General features: G+C 40.6%; 1 protein-coding gene across 1 annotated transcript in view; it reads left to right on the plus strand.

Annotated features, from left to right (window-relative positions):
• The first annotated feature begins 2,459 nt into the window (after positions 1–2,459).
• The window catches only part of PACRGL (parkin coregulated like), a 40,236-nt gene continuing 29,873 nt past the window's right edge, over positions 2,460–12,822 (plus strand). The window contains exon 1 of the mRNA XM_077750434.1: positions 2,460–2,537. The gene's annotated coding sequence lies outside the window, so the exon portion shown is untranslated. The remainder of the gene's footprint in view (positions 2,538–12,822) is intronic.

The raw sequence follows: 12,822 nt of genomic DNA on the forward strand, positions 1-12,822 counted from the left end.
CCTCCAGTTGCAAGAAACTTAGCACAGAAGGAAGAGGCCGTGGGAGAGGACCTGCTGGTCAGTGGAGCATCACCTACTGTCTTTAGTGATGCTGAGGACAAGCCATGGGATCACAGCCACCATGTATCAAATGGCTACTGTCTGCAGGCTCTAGCTCTGAGAGCGGCAGACCCCTGACAAGTCTCCTCTGTCCTCCTTCAGATTGGACAGAACTGATGCTAGAATGTAAAGGTGGCTCCCTGAGGTCACCCAGTCGGAGCTAAGATCTGAATCCATGTTGGCCTGGCTCCAAGGTCCATGACCTCTCAGTCACTCTGTGCAGGGCTGAGTGTGCCACACAAGATTCATATGTTAAAGTTCTAACCTCAGGACCTTAAAATGTGATATATTTGGGGATAAGGTCTTGAAAAAGGTAATTATGTTAAAATGAGGTCATTTGGATGGGCCTGGCCCTCATATGACTGGTGTCTTTATATAAAGGGGAAATTTAGAAGAAAAACCATGTGAAAGCCCAAGGAGAAGATGGCCATCTAGAAGCCAGGGAGGCTCCAGAATAAAACAGTCCTGCTGACACTTTGATCTTGAACTTCCAGCCTCCTGTACAACTGTGAGGAAATAAATTTCTGTTGTTTAAGCTACCCAGCCCATGGCACTTTGTTACAACAGCCCAGGCAGACTAACACACACTCCTAGGTTTGTCTGGTTTCCCACAGGAACAACCCAGAGAGACAGGTGTTAGAGACGTGCCCTTCCTACTGGCTGTACGTAGGACACACACAATCAAAGTTATCAAAGAGTTGTTTATTTTAAGCTGTATATTTCCTACTGAAAAAACATTGGCTCTTACATGGGGAAGGTCAATCATAATATGGAACATAATGAGTGAGAGTTTTACATCCTCTGAGAAGCTTTCCATAACCCTCCACCTCCAGAATCATTGAGATGAATCTCTTTTTTGGTATTTGAAGACCCGGTGCACTCCTCCTTCTTAGAAATGGCTGCCTTCCTCTGGAATTACTAATTTAATTCTCTGAATCCTACACTTTAAATACCTTGAGATCCTGACTTTGTCTTATTAGACTCTGTGCTCTCAGGACCAAGCTAAATGCTTCATTCAGGATAATTGAGTGGATCAATGAAGACAGACAGATGCACTTGAATGAGGCCACAGTCTGCCATCATTACTGTCACAGGTACCACCATCCTGCCAGTTAGCTCCCGATGAGATTCTTACAGCCAGGAACAGAAAGAGAAAGGAGGGACCCGTGTTTGCAAATGAGAGAGCATGTGGCCTTTTGAGCGTGCTGCAAGAAATGCTGATCTACGTACTTGACTCACAGAGTAGGAAAGAAGATGGTGCCAAAAGGATGCAGATGGAAAGGGGATTTGGGGGGAGGGGGTGGGAAGTAGGCAAGGCCCTACAAAGGGCACTGGTCCAAAGCGGGCAGGGCGTGGTGATGGGGGCTAAGCAGATCCCCACAGCCCCACAGGTCTGACTCCAAATCCTGTGCAGTGACCACCTTGCATCCCAGTGCATTGAGCGATTTTAGAGGCTTTTAAGGAGCTCTCCCATTTCTCTTCTCTTTCCTTCCCTTTTCTTGTTTTCCCTTGCCTTCTTTCTATCTTTCTCCCTCCCTTTCTCTCTTCCTTGAATTTTTGTCTTACTCATATTCCTTGGAGTTTAGAGAACACAGTGTTGAGAAAGCCAGCCTTCTTCACTTGTGCTAAGATAAACCATGGGCAGGAGCTGTGTTGATGTCAAGCCCAGATCTCTATATAAGGGACAGGGGTCTCCTTATGGAGGACAGCTATGAAGAGTCCCCCCTAAAACTGTAAGTCCTGGGCTTGTTTTTTCAACAACTATAGCCTAATTAGTTCCACTTTACTAAAAACTAGAGTCATGGGGTTTGTCTTAATAAAGGTGACCTTTTTCTTTTGTGTGAGTCCTAAAGTTCAGAGTTAAAAATTCTGAATCACTGTCTTAGGAAGGAATGGAGCTCTTAGCTAATCAAGGGCTATTGTTAGATTTATGGTCAGTAAATATATGGGTGGGATTATGACATGGCTTCTGAGACACTGTCCTTTCTCCTCTTCCCTCTGTCTCCCAAACCAGAACTTCATTCCACCATGACAGTCTGTGTTTTCTTTGTCTTTATAGGTCCTTCTAAGGAAGAGAAGGCACAGGTTTGCATTTCTCCTGCTTGGCCCAACCCAGTGCAAGTGGCTCATTCTCCTTCGTTATGATAAAGGCAACTTGGAGATGACATAGTATTGACAAATGGACACAAGTACCACTCACCCATTTCTCCATCTCGCCACCCAATGAATGTCCACTGCACATTTATTTTGTTGTCTCTGTTGGGCACCAGGCTAAGCAACAGGGTGGACAAAAGGGAGTAAAACTCAAAAGTTCCGGAACCCAAGTAGCAAACAAGCTAGTGGTGGAGACTTGAAATTCTAAACAACAATGCAAGGGTGCAACAGTAATGAAGTGTCAGGAATTTAAGTCTCCAGAAGCACTCATGAATTCGTACCAAGTAAGTGACATAGATATGACAAGAAATAAACATCCCATTATAAGGTTGGGTTTGAAGCTGCTCCTTGAAGGTATGTCTGTAGGGATGAGCAAAAGGGACTTTTTTTTTTTTTTTCAGAAGTGATAATGGCAACCCTAGGAAGTTAACACAGGTTAGCACAGATTAAGATTTGCGCTCTGGAGTCAAGGGTACAGGGGGTCCCGTTATAGTTCCATGGCTTCCTTTCTGGGAGACTGTGAACAGATCAATTTTAACTCTTCAAATGTTAATTCCTTGGATATAATATGGGTAGATAATAATGCCTATCACATGTGGCTTCTGTGAGAATTAAAATAAAATATGTAACATGTTTAGCAAAGTACCTGACACAGAGTGAGCACTAAAAGCATGACTCCTACGACCACTCATTATTTTTGTTATTTTATCATTATCATTAATTATCTTTTAAAGTTTATTTACTTATTCTGAGAGAGAGAGAGAGCAGAGAGAGAATGAGAGAGAGGCAGAGAATCCCAAAAGGCTCCACAGAGCCTGACATGGGGCTCAAACTCATGAACTATGAGATCATGACTTGAGCTGAAATCAAGAGTCAGACACTTAACCAACTGAGCCACCCAGGCATCTCTATTTTAATAATAGTATCATACTGAGTGACCTCAATATCAAAGCACTATGATGAATGAATATGAAAATTAATCATATATTTCTAACTCTTAAACTACTGTCTTAGTCTGCTCAGGCTGCTATTACAAAAACACCATAAACTGGATAGCTTAAATAGTAGACATTTATTTCTCAGAGTTCTAGAGCCTGGAAAGTCCAAGGTCAAGGTGCTGGGAGATCTGGTTCCTGGTGAGGACTTGTTTCTTGGCTTGTAGATAGCTGCCTTCTCACTGTGTACTCTCATGGGTTTTCCTCTGTGCATGCAAGTGGAGAGAGAGAGAGAGACAGAGACAGAGACAGAGACAGAGAGAGAGATCTGTTTTCCTTTTCTTCTAATGGCACTAACCCATCATGCAGGCCCCATTTTCATGACCTCATCTAATCCTAATAACCTCCCAAAGACCCCATCTCCAAATACCATCCCATTGAGGGCTAAGGCTTCAACATAGGAATTTGGAGGAGACACAAACATTCAACTCATAATAGTTACTAAAACTAAAACAGTATATATATATATATATATATCATCCACACCTATACGGAATAATATAGTCAATGTACTGTAAATATACTGTAAATATAAACCTCAATATACTGTTCTCTATTAATCTTTTAGTATAAGTGTTAAATTTTCTAAAATTGAATACACAAAACATTTCCTATTTTCCAGTGTTTCCACTTCAACCTTGTGCAGGAGGCAACAAGTATGCACACATATTAGAGACCTATTTTCTTGGAAAATGCAGATTATTTGGCTATCAGGCTAGTTACACTGGCAAAGAAACAGCAAGTTGAGACACAGCAGAATTACCAAGTTAAAAAAAAAAATTTGGCAAGCCAGCACTGCCCATACCAGCTTCTGTTTTGATCAGTGTCCTAGGATTATTGTTCACCTCTTTCCAAGCTATGTTTTTTATGGGAAAGGCCTTAAACTAAACAGTTTAACAAGTGGCTAAAAAGCTGAATTTTGAAATCTGTTAAGTCATTGCCTCTTCCCAACCTGGAGACAGGGAGGCAACTTTGCTGTCAAAAGCTCGCTGGAGAATTCCTGGGGGCGGATCTTACAGCTCACAGAGCTATTCATCATTTTAGTGAGCATCCTCAGAGGGGGCCCCTGGTGATTTACATGCTCCAGATAAATTATGATGCCTCTCATGATGTTATCATCATTTCAGCTCACGGATTCAAACACTTTCTGGGAGAGGACTTTTTTCACCCTTTCTTAAATGATGAACAACTCCCAGACAGATTATATTGTAGTTGTCAAGTAGAAAGATATAGGTATGTTTTCTTAAAGATAAACAACTCAGCCGCCATCACTAGCTGGCCTAGCAACAGGAAAACATTGTCCACCGAGAGTTCACTGTTTATCCCACCTGGAAAAGATCATCAAACTTGCGTGGTCTTTTATTCTTACTCCATCTCATGAGGAATTTTCTCCCATAGCTTTACTGGATTATTCCATCTCTAATGGGGGTGGACCTAAAGAAAGCAAAAATCTGCTCCTCTCTTCCAATAAATCCACAAGGTATCCATGTTCAGTTTTGACCTCATTTGACTTTGAATGGACTGGTCTGGGCACTCTACCCTGTCCACAAGCCAGTTCATGGAACAGGTATTTTCTTCATCTCCAGCATATCTTGTAAGATTTATGTGGTGTCTGTGGGTGGTATATTTCTCATAATCATCTGAAACTAGACCATATAGTCCTTTAAAACAAGTGTGGCAGGCAAAATAATGCCTAAAAAATGTTCACATCCTAATCCCTGGGTCCTGTGAATGTGTCATGGTGCATAGCAATGGATGGTTAAGATTGCAGATGGAGTTAAGTTTGCTAATCAGCTGACCTTGAGATAGGAAGAGTCCTGGATTATCCAGGTGAGCCCACTGTAATCACAGGGGTCCTTAAAAGTGGAAGAGGGAGACAGGATTATCTGTTTAGAGTGAAGTGAGGTAAGAAAGATCTGACTGGCCACTCCTGGCTATATAGATGGGCAGGGTGACCACAAGCCAAGGAGAGTGGGCAGCCTCTAGAAGGTGGAAAAGGCAAGAAAATGGATTTTCCTTAAAGTCTTCAGGATGGAACACAGTGCTGCCTACACTTTGATTGTAACCCAGTGAGATGCATTTGGACTTCTGTGCCCCCACCCCCACCCCGAACTGTGTTGTGTTGTTTTTTTTAAGTCACAGTTCGCCCTAGTTTGTTAAAGCAGGAATAGGAGACTAAGGAAAGGAGATAACATTTTAATTGTCTTATACTTTCAACACCTAGCCCAGTGCTGGCGCATGGCAGCTACTTAGTTAATGTTTGGTAAATGAATGAATGGTGTCCAAATGTCACAAAGCAAACTCCCTTTCTCTGTGGGAGTCTCCACTCCCTCTGGGTTCTTAGGTCCTCTCTGTAGATGCTTCTAGTTCTCCTTTCCCTTGCCCAGCCATTGACCACCATTTGCTAAGCCCAGTGAGCCTGTCTGCCCCCTCCAACAGCTCAGCCATTGGCCAGATTCCTTAGATGACCCATCAATACTTTAAATGAAAGTGTCAATGCTGTTCTCACTTTTGTAGCCTCATTCTTACTCTGCACTTCACATTTAGTGTTTCAACACCCTTAAGATGCTTGGAGTTTCCAAACACAACATTTGTATTATACTTCCATGACATATAGGTTGGCTTTTTTGGTGGGGGGCGGGGGGTGAAGAGGTATTTTGGTTTTGATTTTATTTTTGTGATATGTATATCCTTGCTCTCGTAGTTCCTTGATTTGGGTCACAAACTCATATTTGTCCTTCAAATCTTACAGTATATCCAGGAGACTACTTTGACCTCTTAGATACAATTCAAATCTTCTTGAATAAGATTTGTTGTTGGCTCTACTTTGAAACTTCCTTATTGTGGTTATTGATGACTTAGTCCTCACTCTGTAACTTTGCTTCCTCCTTTTCCTCCCCTTCATGATAGTGTCTACAACCTCATGTCCAGTAACAATATTTTCCACACAGCAGGCTTTCAATCCCTATGTAATGAGTTAATGAATAGTGGTATTTAGGGATCTAATCTTTGGAATTTTAAAGTAAGATATATTTGCGTCTATATTAATAAAAGCAGATATATTTTTCACCTAGGACAGGAAAAAAAATTCTGTTATAGTGCCCCGTAATGGTAAGACAAAAATTTAACTTTATTTTTTAATAGTATTATTTTTTCACAAATACAAATTACCAGGATATTATTAGAAAAATTTTTGTTTGAATGTTTTTAGTTTTAGTGAAGTTTGGGCTGAATTGCTTAGTATGTGGTATTCAATCCAGAGTAGATGCTTTCTGTGCTTGAGAGTTTATGTTGTGTGTTCTTGTTTAGTAGAAAGGAAAGGAAAAGGAAAATCAAAAGGATTCCTAAAGCTAGGAAATTGTGCTTAATAGAATCAGTTAAAATTATTGGCATGTAAGATAACAGATTCTGAGAAAAACATCACCTCTAAGTTTTCTTCTATCTGTTGAAATCTCTTTGAAATAAGCACAGGTTGAGAGGAGGAGGTTAAGGTCAAGTTTATGTAAGTGAATTACCTGACTTGATGATAATTTTGGCTGTCGTCATGATTGATTTCTCTGTGTCATTCAGAATTAATCAGGAGAAAACTCAGGTAATCAGATCAGCTGAGCCTGTGTCTGGTTCGATGACCATATGTGCCATGGCTAAGGAGTTATTTTCTTCACATGCCATGTCCACTGATCATCAACCAGAATGGGAATCACTGGGTTTTCCCCATGGAACTGTGTTAAAGGAGGGAGAGGAGACGAAGTGGTAGCTGCATTAGAGCATAAAGCAGTCAGCAACTATGCACTTCGCAAATGGTCGATATCACAGAGCCTGTTGTCAGGATATTGTGGGTCCATAATGTGAAGCTAGAGTTTATAAGGTGCCTCCTTAGTGCAATAGTCAGCTTGTCAGTCTCATAGAGTTCATGACTGCATTACTTTCAGGGATGTAAACATTCCTATGGATTTAATTATTTTATAAGCATTTATTTTATTTAATTATTTTATGAGCATCTCTTCATTAAAAGAGAAGCATGCATGAATCACATAAAAAGAAAGTGTTCTTGGTAATAACACTTAAAATGAATTCTGTATTAAAGGATGCTCTTGACAGACAGGCAGTATGGTTATCAGACTTACTCAGTAAAAATATAGGGTACTGAATTAAACTTGAATTTCAGATAAACCACAAATTGTTTTAAATACAAGTATATCCCATATATCACATGAGGCCAACTTATGTTGAAAAACATGTGTTGTGTGCTGATATTTAAATTTAACTGGACTTTTCTATTTTTACCTGGTAAACGTCACAGTTACTCTCTGGAACATACTCTTTAGTACTTTTAACTGTAATTTTAGCAGCAAGTATGTGAACCCAACTAATGTCCTTTTAATGACCATCTTTAGTTATCTTATTAGTGGAGTTATAATTTAAAGGGGAAGAAATACAGATGAAGTTTCACCTGTGTCCACTAAAAAGGTAGGAAGTATAGTTTGGAAAGAGGACGTGTGTAAGTAATGGTTCTGGGAAATGTGCTGGAAAAATTTATAACAGGCGTATAGTATTTGTATCTTTGGATTCCACTTGATAAATTATATGGGATTACTGCCTTACACGGAGAATAGAAATATACCTCTTGGATATTTTGGTAGCTAGGATGATAGAGTGAACTTGGGTGAGGAAGTGTGGGAGGCAAAGCAGCAGCCAGCAGCACAGGGTTGGAGTTCATCAGAATAGCAATTACCCAAGTGGGTCAAATTCCTTCCTTTTTTTCTTTTTAGGAAAATAGATTTTGATCATTGAAGTTTAAGAGGAAATCACCTGGTTCATCCAACATGATCTTCAAAATACAAACATGCAAGGGATTTATATCATTCTTAAACTCCCCATCTCCAGTGAATGGCTCTTCTCTAGATTATTTGGAGTAAAAACAGCTGGCTCTCATAATTTATATGGGATTTGAATTGATGAAAAGGAGACACTGCTCTTGTAAGCACTGCTTATTCACCTTCATACACAACACCTACCCTGGCCCCAGCTATCGGTCACTTCCCTACCTTTCACCATAGGCTGGCTCCATATGACTGGGAAGAGTCCAACCAAAGAGCCGGACACCTAGCCAGTCGTCTGGATATTCTGTTTATGGGAGTCCACATACCATTTTTAAAATAAAAGACAAAACATCTGTGCTATAATCAAGTGAGTTGTATCTTTTCTCATTGAAAATACTTGACCTCATAAAGGCAAAGACATAAATTCACAGTACTTAATAACATTATCTTAGGAATTCCTTCCCTCTAAACTGATTAGTGCCTAAATGAAGATTTCTAAATAGCAGTGCTAGTGACACTTTAAACCAGAGAATTCTTTATTTGGGGGGTGGCCAGAGCATTGCTCACTATTTAGCAGCATCTTGGAATCTACCCACTAGATGCCCGAAGGCCCTTTAACTCCTGGTCATGACAACCCAAAAGGCCTTCAGACGATGCCAAATTTCCCCTGGGGAGGACAGTTGAGAACCACTAGCCTAAACTATCCAATATCAAGAGTTGTATCCATGCACCACCTAGCATGGGAGGCGTCAGTGAACGGTAAGTCTAGGGATAGTAGCAGAGACACAGGAATGGGAATGCGATGGGGCTGTGGAGGGTAGAGGGCAGGTGCAGTAAACGGTAAGAGCCCTAGCTATTTCATTCACTCATTCATTCATCATTTCTCATTCATGCATTCTTTCACTCAAACAAATATGTATTGAAAGCATACTAAGCAGAAAGAGCATCCTAGCTATTCTGAGGGCTGGGCATTCCAGTAAAGAAGCAAACATGGACTTTCTGCTCTCATGGAGCATATACCCAAATGGAGTGTGGAGGACAATAAATAAGAAGAGAACTAATGGGCCTGGTGTTAACAAATGCAGTGATGGCGCTAGTGCAGGAAAGGATGGCCGTGCTCAGTCAGGGTCTGGTTAGGGAAACAGAAAACACAGCAGCAATTTTAACAGCGAGAATGTCACATGGAGAATGGATGACCAAGGGTGACTGGGGTGATGAAGGTGGAATGAGGACATGGAGGTCACACAAAACAGCTGGCCCAATACAGACAGGAGCAGCAAGCCAGCAAAAATGGGCCAGTGGCTCCACCTTAGCTGCCTTGCAACCTCCCTCCAGCACCCACTAAGGGTGGAGATCAGAAGGGAACCCAGTCCCAGCTTCACAAAGAAGAGCATGGATGGGAGACTGAAGCTGACAGAACCTCAGAACCAGGGTAGGGGGTTATTCTTTTCTACACGAGTTCTTTGGCGCCTACCCTGCCCTGCTCCAGACAATGTCTTTGTCACTTTTCTCTGTGTGTGGCTGTGCTTCGGAAGAATCATCCATTCTTCTATAAACTCCTTCAAGGCAGAGGCAGCCTATTTACCTATCTTCTATTATCACAAAATGTTGTTAAGTGAATGAATAAAGAATGAATGAATGAATGGAATGATGCCTTTAACATAATGCTATTGTCATTTTTCTGAATTATTTCACTTAATGCCAACCTCAAGTTTTTTTTTTTAATAGTTTATTGTCAAATTAGTTTCCACATAACACTCAGTGCTCATCCCCACAAGTGTCCTCAAGTTTTAAACTGTGAAGTTTAAAATGAAGCACAAATGTCATGGAAATTAAGCAACTATAGCTGAAATATTACTTGCCCATACCTGGTTAGATTGGTGCATTAACAACTTTTTAGCCTGTAGTGATGTGCGTGAGTGTGTGTGTGTGTGTGTGTGTGTGTGGCACGTGCATGCTGGGTGTGGGCCGATTCAATCTGATTCAGTAAATATTAGGCAGGCACCCACTAAGTGCAAATCTCTGTGTCAGATGCTACATGGGACCCAAAAGAATTAAACTCAGTCCCTAAAGGACTCAGAATATTGATTTCTGTGTGTGCCATCTGGTACATATCACTATTTTTAAAAGGTCTTTTCCTTGATTTATTGAGGTCTTCTTGAAACCTATTATCTTCTGTTTTTAAAGATATTAACAATGCCCATCTGCCCCCACCTCACTTCCGCCTCCAGCTTCATCTCTTTTAAGAACAGAATAAGCTGATTTCCCCCCAGAAGTAACCTTTTGGTAGTAATTGTCTAAAGAGAGAAATTAACTCTTTCAGACTCCCAGGACACCATTACTAAATGTTCTGTAAAGCTTTTTGCTAATTACCGCTTGGAGAGAGACTTGACATCTGGAAAATAGTATCCAATGTGTATACATTGGTTTCCTTCATTGTTATCCCAAAGAAGGGCATGAGTTCATCACTCTCAAGAGAAAGAAGCCTCAGAGATTCTTATTCATAGATAAGAATGGGATGGGGTTGTGGGCTGGGGGAATTCTAGTTTCCCAACATACTTCAAAAGTTTGGCTCCTGGCACCTTAGATATCCTAAGCATAGACCACACCACTGGGAAGTGCAGGGGGGAAGCTCAGGGGTTGCGGGCCGTCCCCACTAGGCTGTTATGGGGGCCTTGGTTGTAAAACGTGATCTTCCCCAGCTAATCTCCAAAAATACCAACAATTTATGTCAGATGCTGTTACATTTAACAATGAATCTTGCCTCTTCTCTTTGGAGAAGCACTCTGTTGAACGTTAATACTTTCTCCCCCTATTGCTTAAGCGTGGTTTTAAGATCCATGAATACCTTGCTCAACATTTGTGGTTTGAAATATTCCTTAGTCTCAGCTTTTAGGGATGAAACCCGGGGTTCTTTGGATTACTTCATTATGGATAGTCCCAAGATCTTCTCCACTTATATTATCACAGATCTGATCCATTTTATTTAAAATTTTTTAATGTTTGTTTTTGAGAGAGACCAAGTGCCAGTGGGGGAGACACAGGATCCAAAGCAGGCTCCAGGCTCTGAGCTGTCAGCACAGAGCCTGATACAGGGCTCGAACTCACTAACCTTGAGATCACGACCTGAGCCGAAGTCAGAGGCTTAACCGACTGATCCATTATAAATTCAGAATTTAGCCTCTGAAAGTTCTTAAAAATAACACGATATTGTTCATGTCTTTGTGAGATTCCTAACTGTAGCCCTCCTTTATAACCAGGACATCACTGAAAGACTATTATGGATCATGCTGAAGGTTTGATACAGGTTGGAACAGTCTAGTGTTAAATAGAATCCCCAAACCCAAACAGTGCTAAAATTCAAACCCTGGGCCCCCAAGCAAATTTTTCTTAGATGGACCATTTTTCTTTACTTTGAGGTAAAAACTCTTCAGCAGAAAAACAATCTCCTTTGACATTTGTAAGAGATCTTGGGTGCATGAATCATGAAAATGCAAATGATCTATTATATGCCGTCGAAAACAATTTTTCAAAGCAGTTCGGCAGATGTATTATGTCATACGCATTCCCCTCCACTTATTATTTGGCTAAGATAAACATTCCCAGTCAATGCTGATTGCATTTAGCCTGATCATATTCTTTGTACATGTTTCAATGCTGATCCTATTTCCTGCTTTTAACCGTGCAAATACATGACAATAAAGAAAATAATTTTGTTAGCAATTGAATTGCAAAATGTGTTCAGTTCTCCATTAATAAAACCCCTATCTTGTTCAACATCCTCAGTAAATAGCCTTTATATTTTTCCTCTCTTCAGTGTGCCAGCTGACAATAGAAAACATTAACTGGGTCTGGACCGCAAAGCAAAAGACATGGTTAGTCAGCGCCATCTAGTGGGTAATACAAAGTTTGACCAAAGTTTTTGGATCTTGCTTTTTCTCTAACATAAATAGAACGGCCCCTCCTGGGTCGTATTACATACTCCCACGGCAGTAAAATAAGGACTTTCCTCATAGACTCGCATATGAAGAATTAAATTTGTACCTGCCTCACTGGTATCTAGTATGCCAGCTGACCTGCCATCTTATTCCTGTGAACCTGCAGATCTCAAATTTCTCTTCAAAGGACAATAAAGAACTAGAGGAAAATTTTAGTGAACTACCAAAGATTTTTGTTTGTTTTGTTTTTTGCTTGTTTTTTTATTTGTTTTTTTTATTCAAGCTTCTTTTTCTTATTATTAACCATATTTTGTTGTCTTCCCCGGTGTCTTCTTGGGTGGTGCCAAGACTCCTTCACTGCCATAACTTCTAGCTGACAGGTGATCCTTTCTTCTCAAGGAGGTTCATATATGTTGTTCATCTATGTTGGACTGGCTGCCTCTGCTATTGGTAACTGTTGTGTATAAATACCCCAAATGACCAATGTTGCCCCATAGACAAGGACATTTCTATGCACCTGTTCAGGAGGAAGAAGTTACAGAAGAGAAGACCTTCACTCTCAGCAACCTTAAAGATTTAAGGGTCAAAATTGTTCAGGGAGAATGGTGTGGGAAAGAAACACAGGGGAAATGGCAGATAAAATTAAATTTCTTTAAAACTTGCAGCCCATTAACAAATATTTGAGGCAGGCAGAGTTTAACATTTCTTCAGGAACCCCTACTGTCCTACTGTTAATGCTTTGCTAGAGGGAAAAGCAGCCTTGGCTTGACAATAGCAGTAATCTGTGAGTCTTTTTTTTTTTTTTTTTTTTTT

Source organism: Crocuta crocuta, unplaced genomic scaffold (assembly GCF_008692635.1).
Source record: "Crocuta crocuta isolate KB4526 unplaced genomic scaffold, BGI_CrCroc_1.0 scaffold179, whole genome shotgun sequence".
Taxonomy (NCBI): domain Eukaryota; kingdom Metazoa; phylum Chordata; class Mammalia; order Carnivora; family Hyaenidae; genus Crocuta; species Crocuta crocuta.